Here is a 12,921-nt window from a genome sequence, read left to right on the forward strand (position 1 = left end):
ATTTCTTTCAAGATATTTCATTCTACGTTAAGGTTTTTGACTTAAGTTATTCTGAAGATCAGATGGTCTCCATCATTATGGAGGACATTTCACACTCCTACAGGTCCTGGTTATATTTCGCTAATCGACCAGGTACATTTAGCGAGTTACAAGCTACGTGTGCCTCTACTCAGGGAGTGATATATGCCGATGCCCTTCGTATGGAATGACATACTCCACTGTCAAATTTTGCATTTCGCCCTCCTTTGCGTGGGGTTGTTGTTTCCCGCAAATATTATTCTTGTGGATCAGCCGATCATTTCCGAAGCACGTTCCCTTTAGTTTTATCGAGTCTATACACTTCCAATACCTGGCAGGGAAGAACTTGTGCTCTAACTGGTAGTTTTAATTGTGGACCTCTCCATGAAACTGCTAAGAATTGTAATTTTATGAAGTCTTCATGTATCGGTAATTCTCGTTCTGGCAACATCTGACTAGGCCGCGAGGCGGAGACACCCGAACCTTCCAACCCAGTCCTGCGTGTTCCGGTCTATTCAAGTGCAATTGTGTTGATCTATAGCCTATATCTATGACCAGTGCCTTCTCTAGTCCTCTTGAGTACTTGAAAATATCTTCTAACAACGTGGATCTGCCCTATTTATCAAAGTAGGGAGAAATAGTGAGCTCGTTTCTGATCAGCTAGATGCCGGGGATGTTGTGTCCTGCATTAATGGAGAATGATACTCTAGGAAAATTCAGCATGTACATATATGGATTGTTCCCACCACTTCATTAAATTGTGTTTCAGCTAATTTTTCTACCCCAGAAATTTTGCCTTTCAACCTGCGCAAAATTAGGCCTGCTAATTTTACCTAGAACTTTTTGTAACCAGAAATGTGTGATGTCCTCTTATTCATGTCGTATTCGGGTCTCATGTCAGACATTCAAAACCCTGTCGTGTTGTTTCAAGTTTTGTAACAAAATAAAAATTCTGCTTTGGAATTGTAATTCTGCTTCATTTTGAGTTGTTTCACCCCCTCACGGTCAGATGGTATCAAACCCAAGTCATTTAAGTGAGTACCAGGGGGAGTGTATACGGAGTCTTTGTGAAAACTAAATCGATGTGTTCTCAGAGAAGTTAGGAGTCACTAACTTGATCAACTATAAGAACGAGGTAAGGATTCGATTCCGGTGAGGTTTCCTCCTTATCGTTTAGCCCCTCCGAACCTGAACGCCTTGAGTGAAACCATCAATCAGATGCTTGGCAATGGAATCACCCGTCCAGCAACGTCAGCCTATTCATCCCCCACTTTACATTTGCCTAAATCACCAGGTGCTTTTCACCACGTGGTAGATTATGGGGCATTGGCTATGAGGTTTGTTTTGCAGTCTGTACCTCTCCCTGACTTGTATTCTTGTTTTCGTTGATTTGGCAAGGCAAGGTATTTTACTACCTTAGGTCTGAATTAGGTTTACTATCAGATTCCGTTAGATGAGGAGTCTAAACATCTTACGGCGTTCGCAACAGACTGGAATTTGTACGATTTGAACCAGTGCCTTTCGGACTCGAGCTCCTGTGCTCATTAGGCTTATGGATCAAGTTCCGTCTGACGTCAAATTCCACTACGTCTACAATTATTTAGACGACGTCGTTGTATATAGTGAGTCTTTTGAGGAACACTTTGGTCGTATTAATGAAGTCCTACAGTGCCTTAGAAAGGCTGGAATTACGTGGTCAAATTGCCCAAAGTTTCGTTCGCTAAGCCTAGTATGTCTTTCTTGGGCCACATTGTTTCTCCTAGCCGAATATCTTTTCACCAGTCTAGAACTCAGGCTATCCATTACTTCAAGCCTCCTAAAGATGTTGCAGTTGTAGCCCGATTTATCGGAATGATATATTTCTTCCGTACATTTATCCCTAATTTCGCAAATCGTGAAGTACCTCTTAACCTTACGCGTGGTAAAGGAGTCAGATTGGTGTGGGAACCTTCCCAGAAATCTCTGTTCGATGACCTGAAACTTGTCTTGTATAATGCCTCGGTTCTGGAGATGCCTCACTTTTTTAGAAATTTCATTTTGCAGACAGACGCATCTCCATCTGCCGTCGCTGCTGTATTATTGTAAAATTCTGAGTTAGGTAGGAAACCTGTCGCATATTCTACAAAAAATCTCTTTCGCCTCAAGAAGCTAAATATCCTGTCTGTTAACTTGGGGGACTTGCTGCACTGTTCACCCTTGAAAAACTTCGCATGCACCTAAAACATGCTAAATTTGAGCTGTAGATAGATAATCAGGCTTTAAGTTGGGTCTTATGTAAACTCCGTGGAACTAGAAACATAACCCGCTGGGCTATTAGGTCTATAATTTCAGCTTGATGTGCGCCACATTAGGGGTTTCGAGAATGTGGTCGCTGGTAGTCTAACCAGGATGTTTATTTTTTTATATATTGATTGATGAATATAATAGGCTTTCGCCCAATTACAATGTTCACAATATACAGTACAATAGAATTAATAGTTACACTATTAAGCATTAACTGAAAAATAATCAATACAAAGAATACAATGCACTACCCAAACAATATAAAGTTGGTAATACAATAAAAATACACTGTTAGTACATTAATAATTATTTTACAGTGGTGCCTAACACAAAGTAACACATTCAGTTATACACTTGATTATACAGTCTTAGTCTTAAAACGAGTCCGAAATAAGCATGACCTATTATGCAAAATAATATTCTAAAAATAGAAATGAAGTGTGTAATTCATAGGTCATTTAAAAACTGTGGATTCTAATAGAAGAAGCGAAGTAAATGAACAACTATAAGAATGAAGTAAGACATGTACAGAAAACGGAGATAATATTCAACAATATGTGTATTATAGGAAAGTGTATGTATGTTGGGTATTGTTGGGTATTCATCCCGAAGGCTGGTTTGATCCTCCACAGCTATGCCAACACCTGCTATAGATGGCCTAAGCATTACTGAAGAGGCGTACTAGGGAAATGAGGAGTGAGATAGTTTCCCGTTGCTTTCCTCACCGAGCCAGAAGTTGCTCGCCTATCAGTCTGCCAAGCCCACTGAGATACAGGCACCAACTGACCCTATGAGTGATATTTTCATACCATTTATAACAGGGACTGGCTGCATGAGGAATGGTATACTAGAATCACACATACCTCAATCACTTTCATATTGCCAAAGCCAAGGATGAGACTGAGACAGGTCAATGAAAGTAACAAATTTATTCTACCCATACCAAAAGGCACAGTGCACTATAAACACTACATCTCGCCAGCAGGGGCATTATAGGAAAATATCACACGCTAATTCAAAGTTAATTTGATTCATTAAAAATATATACAAATTACATGTATTGAATTTATTTTAAAGTTTCAGAATTTTATTAAGAGGAGAATTCTTGTGAGCTTCTGTGTGGCATTTCGTAACGTACAATAAATTCTTTAATCTGCCAGTCTTCCCAGGAATATAAAATGGTATGCTTCCAAGTAACTCTTCATCATTAATTTTACAATTCAATATTTTATACAAAAAAAACATCATGTACTTTTTACGTCTATGTTCCAAAGTATTAACACCAAAGTGTGATAACATTGTGTAGTAGGACAGAAATGTCGGGTACTCGTGTGATTGTTTCCAGTACACATATTTTAAGAACTGATTTTGTACCGTATCAATTAATTTGATATACTTAGTGTCTGAAGGACTCCAGATAATAGAACCATATTCTAGTTTCGGTCTTACTAATGAGTTGTATAAAATAAATAAAGTTGTACGTTGAAAATTTAATGAATTTCAAAATATGAAACCCAAATTCCTATAGGCTTTATTAACTACTAGCGAATGTACCCGTACTTCGCTACGGTATTCTACATTGTATTCGAATATCGAAGTAAATAGTGTACATGCAGTAAATAAGATAGTTTTAAAATTGCAATGTCTCTTAGCGTTATCCGAGAAAGAGCATGGGGAGGTCCCCGTACGTTGTTTCCAATGTAAAGTGTTTGTTACGGATTTGTGATATAACGGCAGGCTCACTTGCCTACTGCCATTCACAATCGAGTTGGGAAGTTTACATTATAATTGCAGGCCCCATTGCCTACTACGCGGACAGAATCGATTTGAGGAGTTTTCGTTAAAATGGCAGCCCCCCTTTCCTACTTCCAGACAGATTACAGTTGAGGAGTTTCTATTATAATGGTAGGCAATTACCCTACTATCACTCGAAATTGAGTTGTGCAGTTATCATTATAATGCCAGGCCCATTTTCCTACTGCCAGTCACACAAAGTTGGTGAGATTCCATCAAAATAGCAGGCCACTATGCCTAATACCAGTCACATTTTAGATGAGGACATTTCTTTATAATGGCGGGCACCCTTTCCTACTGCCAAACACAATTGGGTTGGGGAGTTTTAAACAAAACTGCATGCTCACTTGCCTTCTGCAAGTCAAATCGAGAAGGGAACTATTCATTTTAATTGTAGGCCTTCCTTACTAATGACAGTTACACAGGAGTTGGAGAAGGAACCCTTTCCTACTGCCAGTCAAAGTCGGTGTGGGGAGTACTGATTACAATAGCAGACCCACCCTTTCTCGATCGCTAAAAATCGACATCAGTGAATATATATAGATCGACATACGAAAGTATATGCGTGTTTACAATATTGAAGACCTTCATTTACAGATTAACTGCTACTAAACGTGCGTCATATCGACAAAGGATTATACCATAAGACACGCCGGATTTAGTGGCCTAAATGGCTGGTCCTATGATATGTCATCTATTCTTGGGTCAGATTGAGTTAGAAACGTGGAACAGGGTAAAGGTTTTGTAAGATTATCTCACATTACATTACTTTTCGGATAATTATGTGACAGCTACATACATAGCATTTGGCTCATATATGGCTACTGGGTGGGCCAATTTTCGTGAAGAGTTTGATGATTCTGTATTTGATATAAGTAATTGAAAGTATGAATTATGCATGTGAAAATTCCAAATTGACTTAACATCGATTAATAGAGAAAAATCAAACGTAAAAGGGATACAGATACGGCAAAAAGTCATAAGACCAAGGTTGTAGATCATTCCAAATTGAAAGGAGATTGTGCAATCCGTTATGTGATAGGAATTTCCGAAGGTCTGCACCATCATTAAAATTGCCTGCATATTTCGATAAAAAGTGAAAATTTAATGATCTAGGATGTTTTCCGTTCGTTACAGGCTAAAACGTATACTGTCAAATTTCAATTATCTTCTTTTTCTTCTGGCAGATTATGCCGCAATGTTGATTTTGGGCGAGACGGGTAAAAATTAGGACTTTCAGGAAACTAAACCAAAAATTATGGAGAAGGTCATTATTACCCCTTAAAGGGAAAGCTGTACGAAAATTTCGCCAAAATAGTCAGTGTAGAGGCACACAGTCGTTACGATTTTTGATTTATATAGATAAGGAATCTGCTCCATGTAAAATACCTTTTGGACTATGTCCGCTGGACTTAACCTGCAAAAGTGACCATTCATGATATCTCCCTTATTAATCCTCCTGAAGAAAAAATTTACATGAAAAAAAGTTTTAGAGGTGGAATTCCATCACGTTTGTTCGATTTCCAGTCAGGTTGGTCTTGTTCTGTATATATTGTGGAAGAGTAAAATCACCATTTCGGTTCCCTATAAACCGCCAGTCCATCCCGGAACATGAAATCTTATTTACGTTTAAAACCTACCTTTGGACAGGTGGATGCTAAATATAAATTTTGGTTCGAATGTCTTCAGTAGTTTTCAAGTTGTAAGGAATATGCTTTACACGCACCCGCTCTTGAGTCAAGTCCGATGGCACTTGTACAGAAAAACGGTCCGTTAATAATATCTCCCTTATTAATCCTCGTATCGAAATGATGCACATGAGAAAAAGGTTTAGAAATTAATTTCTACCAAGGTAGGTAGATTTCCATTTAGTTTGGTTGTGTACATGTTGTGGAAGTGCAAAATCACTGTTTTGGTTTCTTATAAACCCCCAGTCAGTTCAGGGATTTAGAAACAATATTTGCCCTAAAACCTATCAAGGGCAGGTGTATTCTAAATATGAGTCTTGGTAGAAATACATCCAGTAGTTTGTAGCACTCGCGTACATACGGCGTAATTAAGGAAGAAATAATACAGTTAAGAATGTTGAAAGTAATAGAAAATGGATTATAACTGAGGACAGCCGGATAACGGCAAATATGTAAATGCCAAGTGAATGTATTGGAAAATCAAATGTCCCTCAATAAATTATGCTAGTGTGAGTTATGGATATAATAAAGCGGTAACAGGGGAGAAATTTAGGTCCAGTGATTCCTAGGTAAACAAACAATAAGAAGATGACTAATGGTGTTATTACTTAATCTATTCGAGGCCGGTTATAACATCCAACGATATTCCGCCAATATCCCGCAGATAGGCCGATTGACGCCTCTCTTGCCTTCTACCCAAGGAACAACCACGAATTTAAAAGCATGATGAGGAAAATGGCAATACGTTACTTCCCTGCTGGCATGTAGTCAGAGACGTTGCCATGGTAACCTGTAGGTTCGTTGTCGGTCTGTCGGTCACTCAATGCAGAGCATGATAGCAGCGGAAAATTGTAAATTTCTCCGTCATGTGAAGAGTAAGGTAAATGATGAACATAACGAAAGTTGTTTATAATGAAGAGACGTTTCACGCACGGTAAACGAATTTTACAGAAAATCAATAGTATAAGAGAAAATGGAGGAAGACTATTCTGGTTTTCCTATAAACCACCCGTCTGTTCACAGATTTTAAAATGATATGCATATTGGAACCTTTCCCGGGTTGAGTATACTCTAAATATGAAGTTTGGTTGAGATCTATCCAGCCGTTTCGACGTGATGGTGGAAAAACCATTCTGGTTTTCCTATAAACTCCCCGTCTATTTGAAGATTTTAAAATGATATGCATATCGAAACCTTCCCCGGGACGAGTATACTCTAAATATGAGGTTTGGTTGAGATCTATCCAGCCGTTTCGACGTGATGGTGGGAAAACCATTCTGGTTTTCCTATAAACCCCCGAGTATTCAAAGATTTTAAAATGATATGCATATCGAAACCTTCCCCGGGATGAGTATACTCTAAATATGAACTTTGGTTGAGATCTATCCAGCCTTTTCGACGTGATGGTGGAACAGACAAACAGACAGACAAACAGACAAACAAACAGACACGAAACGTAAAAACCACCGATTCGGTCTTGAGTTGACCTAAAACGGATAAATATCTGAAAAATTGGCAAAACAAAGGAAATTACAGACAGCGGACCCCCTACAATTTTATTTATATAGATATATTCAATACGACTTCCAAATTACTGATAGTACTTTTATTAATTGTCATAGAGTTCCTTCTGAACCGTCTACTTCTCCATTTTTTGTCTCATCGTTTCTTAATGTCATCCTGACTGACGCCCCGATATTAAATCATGACATCTAAATATCAAGAGAGAAGATCCGGAGTTTGGAACGATAATTTGTGATCTTTCTTCAGGCAGGACTTTCACTCTTTATATATTTTGAGAAAAAATGTTCTTTATTGCCCATCTCGCAAGATTAAAAGCTGAAAATAGTAATCCCTGCTACCATAGTACGAATGAAATTACAATATTATCATAAGACTCCCATCGGAAGTCACCTGGGAGGTTTTAAGACCCGGGAATTATTCGAGACCTTTTTATATGGTCAGAGAAATTAGAGAATTTATTGTATCCTGTAAAACGTGTATGGTTATCAAGCCGCCTTTAATCTTACAGATTTCTCATCAAGCCACTCATCCTGTACAGCGTCATTATATCGAGATGGGAATCGAATTGTTACGGGAGATTTGAATGCTGTGGTTGGCCGAGGAAGATAAAGTAATGCAGAAGAAGAATTCGGACTGGGACAAAGGAATAAAAGAGGACATTGCAAAATTCTGCCAGGATCATAAATTGATGCTAATTTTTCAATTGGAGCAGTGTCCAATTATGGTTGAAAATGAGATGTATATGCCGTTGCTTCCTTCTGTTACCCACCATTCCTTATCTGAAAGCTTTTGGGTTCAAAAGAGACAAACTCAGTCTGGAAATGGCATTTCATAAACACTTTTGGAATCAAACAGGGCAATCTCCAGTCTCAGATTTATACACATAAGGATCAAGCAAATCATTCTCCAAAGCAGACAATGAGATTCAGGATGGTTTCTTTCTTAATTTAGTGTGACTATTTATAGCCGGGTGCACCCCTTGAAAAGCAGACCCTCCGATGAGGGTGGGCGTCATCTACCGTTAGTAGGTAACTGCGTGTTATTGTAGTGTAGGATAGTGTTATGTATGGTGTATGAGTTGCAGGGATGTTGGAGACAGCACAAACACCCAGCCTCCGGGCCATTGGAATTAACCAATGAAGGTTAAAATCCCCGACCGGGCCGGGAATCGACTCCGGGACCCTCTTGGGTTACGTATGGCGGTGTCTAGTGTGTTTCACTGATTATTATATCATTCTTATTGGACCAGACCATATTATCAGACGTTTCTGCATTTTTGAATATATTTTATTTTAGAATTTCCCCCAATCAAATGGCAGTTTTAATAGTTTTGCGCATATCAGAGCTATTATGTCGCAAAACGTTTCTCGATGTTCTCCACACTAAGCTAGGATACGGCCTAGGCAACCTCATAGAGGGGAGAGAAACATCGCCGAAATCCTGAGGTAAGAATGTTTCTTTGCTCAGATCTACAGAGCCGGCCCCGTGGTGTAGGTGTAGCGTGCCTGTCTCTTACCCGGAGGCCCCGGGTTCCATTTCCGGCCAGGTCAGGGATTTTTGCCTGAACCTGAGGGCTGGTACGAGGCCCACTCAGCCTACGTGATTAGAATTGAGGAGCTATCTGACAGTGAGATAGCGGCCACGGTCCAGAAAGCCAAGAATAACGGCCGAGAGGATTCGCCGTGCTGACCACACGACACCTCGCAATCTGCAGGCCTTCGGGCTGAGCAGCGGTCGCTTGGTAGGCCAAGGCTTTTCAAGGGCTGTAATGCCATGGGGTTTGGTTTGGTTTCAGATCTACAGACATTATTGTGAGGATTATTACAGCAAATAATCAATACCAACCTGAAAATGTAACTACAGTATTGTTACAGCAGGCTGCAAACCGTTCTTAATATATCTAACTAAATATCAAAGCCCTGTCGTTGCTTGTCCGCTTGTATATTTATGTAATTAAAGACGTGTTATTACATATCATTCACGTATACTCCAAAGAAACTGCTCACTGATCCAGCTCCGACTCGTTGGCTGAACGGTCAGCGTACTGGCCTTCGGTTCAGAGGGTCCCGGGTTCGATTCTCGGCCGGGTCGGGGATTTTAACCTTAATTGGTTAATTCCAATGGGCCGGGGGCTGGGTGTATGTGATCATTTCATCCTCATAACGACGCGCAGGTCGCCTAAAGGAGTCAAATAGAATGATCTGCACCTGGCGAGCCGAACCCGTTCTGGGATATCCCGGCACTAAAAGCCATATGATATTTCACTGATCCAGCATGCAGAGGAAGCATATAACTAAGTCTTTCGGATGTGGTAATCTCTCCATAATTGAAACACGGGGATTTCAGAAGGTATTCCATTCGATTCAAGGATTACACTTCACCAAATGTATTCCTCTTCAAATATATTGATACGACACATGTGCAGCTTCGAAGACCAAAAGGGGAAAGGCTTTCTGCATAACTGCTCCAGCCTAAGTTGCCTGTTGTCAACAACAGTGGTTACAAAGTCCCTGTTTGATAGAAATCCTTCTCTGAAATTCCCTGCATTCCTCGGAAAAGGATAGCTGAAACTTTTTAAGAAATGGATGTTCGTCACTAAAAGGGAGTCTTTCTTCTTGATCATTAAACCAGCTACCATTTGCCCCGGAAAGCAACAAGAACCAGTCCTAATCAAAAGTGAAAGGTGTTGAAAGGCTTTTAACTTCGAATTTTGGATGTGAATGGAAATATCTTCCGGCCATAGTTAATACGTGAATGTACTTTTGAAAGCTCAAGGAGCCGGAAAACTGTTACCCGAAGAAGACGTGCAGCCTGATGACCCACTGTGCGAGAATACCAACAATGTAAACGGTGCATTATTGGTTGATTGAACTTATGTTATTGCAACAGAATAATAGTGCATCCATATCAGTAATGGCATGGATGACAAAGGTATTATACATGTATTACTAAGGGTACCCAAATGTTAGTAAACATAAGAATCTGTACGTACTACGTTTTGTAATCCAAGCTCCAACTTTCTCGTAATTATTTCAGTAATTAATCAGTCATTACTCATTTCCTGATTATGTTTTGATCGTAATGCAACAAAAAGGGATATCTTCATTATTTCCGGGTTCAGAAAGATAAATATCCAACGTAGAAAATTACGAGTATTTGGCACCAAAGGGAGCAATCTATGTACATCTTTGCATGGCACCTAGCATTACTCTTTAAGCTAGAATTATTGGTATATCTATCACAGAAATACCGGGAAAAGAAAATCGCCTGGAGACAGCAAAATTTGGAACTAATAGCCCCATTTAGTCCTAGCTAATTCTTATTTCAAACACCACAAACGACGACTGCATAAGTGAAGGAGACCTGGAGACGCTATATTTTATCAAGTACACTTCATAATGATTATAGAGGGATTCAGAAACCAAGTGTTGGATTACACGACCCACCCAGGAGCAGACGTGGACTCTGACCACAACTTGGTTGTCATGAAATGACGTCTCAAGTTGAAGAACTTGAAGAGAGGACGGAATCCAAAGAGATGAAATCCAGACGAGTTGAAGGTAAAGTGAAAGGTGGACTGTTTTAAGGAACATGTCGGACAAATAATAAATGAATATAATGAAGGAAACACTATAGATGAAGAGTGGACAGTCTTGAAGATTGATATCAGTTGGGGTGCTGAAGGAATGTTACAAAAGAAGGCAAGATCAAGTAAGGGTTAGTGGGTAACTCAGGAGAAATTAGACCTGTTCGCTGAACGGCGAAAGTACAAGAATGCAAAAAAACCGAGCAGGGGGCAAAAGAATGCAGGCGATTAAAGAATGAATTAGATACAAAGTGCAAAACAACCCAGGAAGAATGGCTGAAAGAGAGGTGCAAAAATTGTGTTGGTTGTATGGTTGTAGGAATGAGAGACCGTGTATATAGGTAAATCGAGGAAACCTTAGAGGAAATAAATTAGTGTGTATGAATATTAAGAACTCAGATGGAAATCCACTTCTAAGGAAGGAAAATAAGGAGGAAAATGGCACAAACATGTACAACTTATCAAGGAAAATAACTAGATGAGAAGTTTCTGGAATAATGCTGATGAAACGGACGATCCATTTTTGAGGTCAGTATTCAACAGAGATTTGAGTGACCTAAGTAAGAAAAATGCACCTTTAGTTGATGACATACCCTCAAAATTACTGAAAATGAAGGAGATACCTGCATGGCGAGATTATGTCATTTAGTGTGTAAGATATAAAATATAGAAGTGCCATCCTTTATTAGACAGGTTAGATAGAATGTTGTTATACCCATATACAAGAAAGCAGTGGCTCACAAGTGTTAAAGATACCGCACCATAAGTTTAGTATCTCACGCCTGCAAAATATTAACACGTATTATTTGCGGAAGAATGGCAAGACAAGTAGAAGCGGAACTTTGGTTTTAGCAGAAATGTAGGAACACCTGAATCAATCCCGACTTTTCGTCTGATCTTAGAGGATCGAGTTCAGAAGACATGGATGGCATTCGTCGATATAGCAGAGGCATTTGATAATGCTAATTGGACAAAGCTATTCGAGATTCTGAAGGTTAACGGGGATCGTTACCGAGAAATAATTATCTACAGTCTGTACAAAAATTAGGCTGCAGAGATAAGAATCGAGGGATAGGAGAAAGAAGCAACAATCCATAAAGGAGTGTTGCAATGCTTCAGTCTGTCCGCTCTTTGTTTTAAATGTTTACATAGAACAGGCGATAAAGGAAATCAAATAAGAATTTGGGAAAATAATTGAAATCCAAGGGGTAGGATATCAAAGCTATCAGATTTTCCGGTGATATTGTTATTTTCTCTGAGTCTGCAGAAGATCTTGAAATATTGATGAATGGCAGGGGCACAGTCTTAGATAAGGAGTAAGGATAAAAATAATTAAATCCAAAACAGTCGTAATGAAGTGCAATCGAACGAAGTTAGGTGGTTTAGGTAACATTAGATTAGGAATGGAATGCTTAAAGCAAGTACATCAATATTGTTACTTGGGCAGTAGATTACCCAACGTTGATAAGAGTAAGGAGGACATACAATTAGACTAGCACAAGCAAGGAAAGTCTTCCTCAAGAAATAAATTTGAATAAATTGGAATGAGAATTTAAATGAAGACATTCGTCTGGAGAGTGGCATTGGAAGGAATTGAAACATGGACAACGTCTAGCTCAGAAAATAAGAGAATATTTTGAAATGCGGTATTACAGAAGATTGCTGAAGATGATATTTGTAGATCGAATCACGAATGAAGAGTTACTGAATCGAATTTGTGAGAGGTGAATGATTTGTCTAAATTTGATCACAAGATGAGAGAGAATGATAGGACACATCTTAAGACAACCAAGGCTTGTTCAGTTAGTTTTTGAGGGAAGTGTAGGCCTCAGAAATGTTAGGGGAGGCCAAGCATGTATGTGACGAACAGATAACAGGAGAAGCATGATGTAATATTTATGTAGAAATAAAATAAAATTCGTAGGATAGAGTGCCATCAAATCATTCGGTGGACTGATGACCCAAAGTACAACAAACAACAGCAGGACTATCTGTCAAACTTCCTTCTATAGGATGGGAACTTTGGTA

The sequence above is a fragment of the Anabrus simplex genome, chromosome 2 (genome assembly GCF_040414725.1).
Source record: "Anabrus simplex isolate iqAnaSimp1 chromosome 2, ASM4041472v1, whole genome shotgun sequence".
Classification (NCBI taxonomy): Eukaryota; Metazoa; Arthropoda; class Insecta; order Orthoptera; family Tettigoniidae; genus Anabrus; species Anabrus simplex.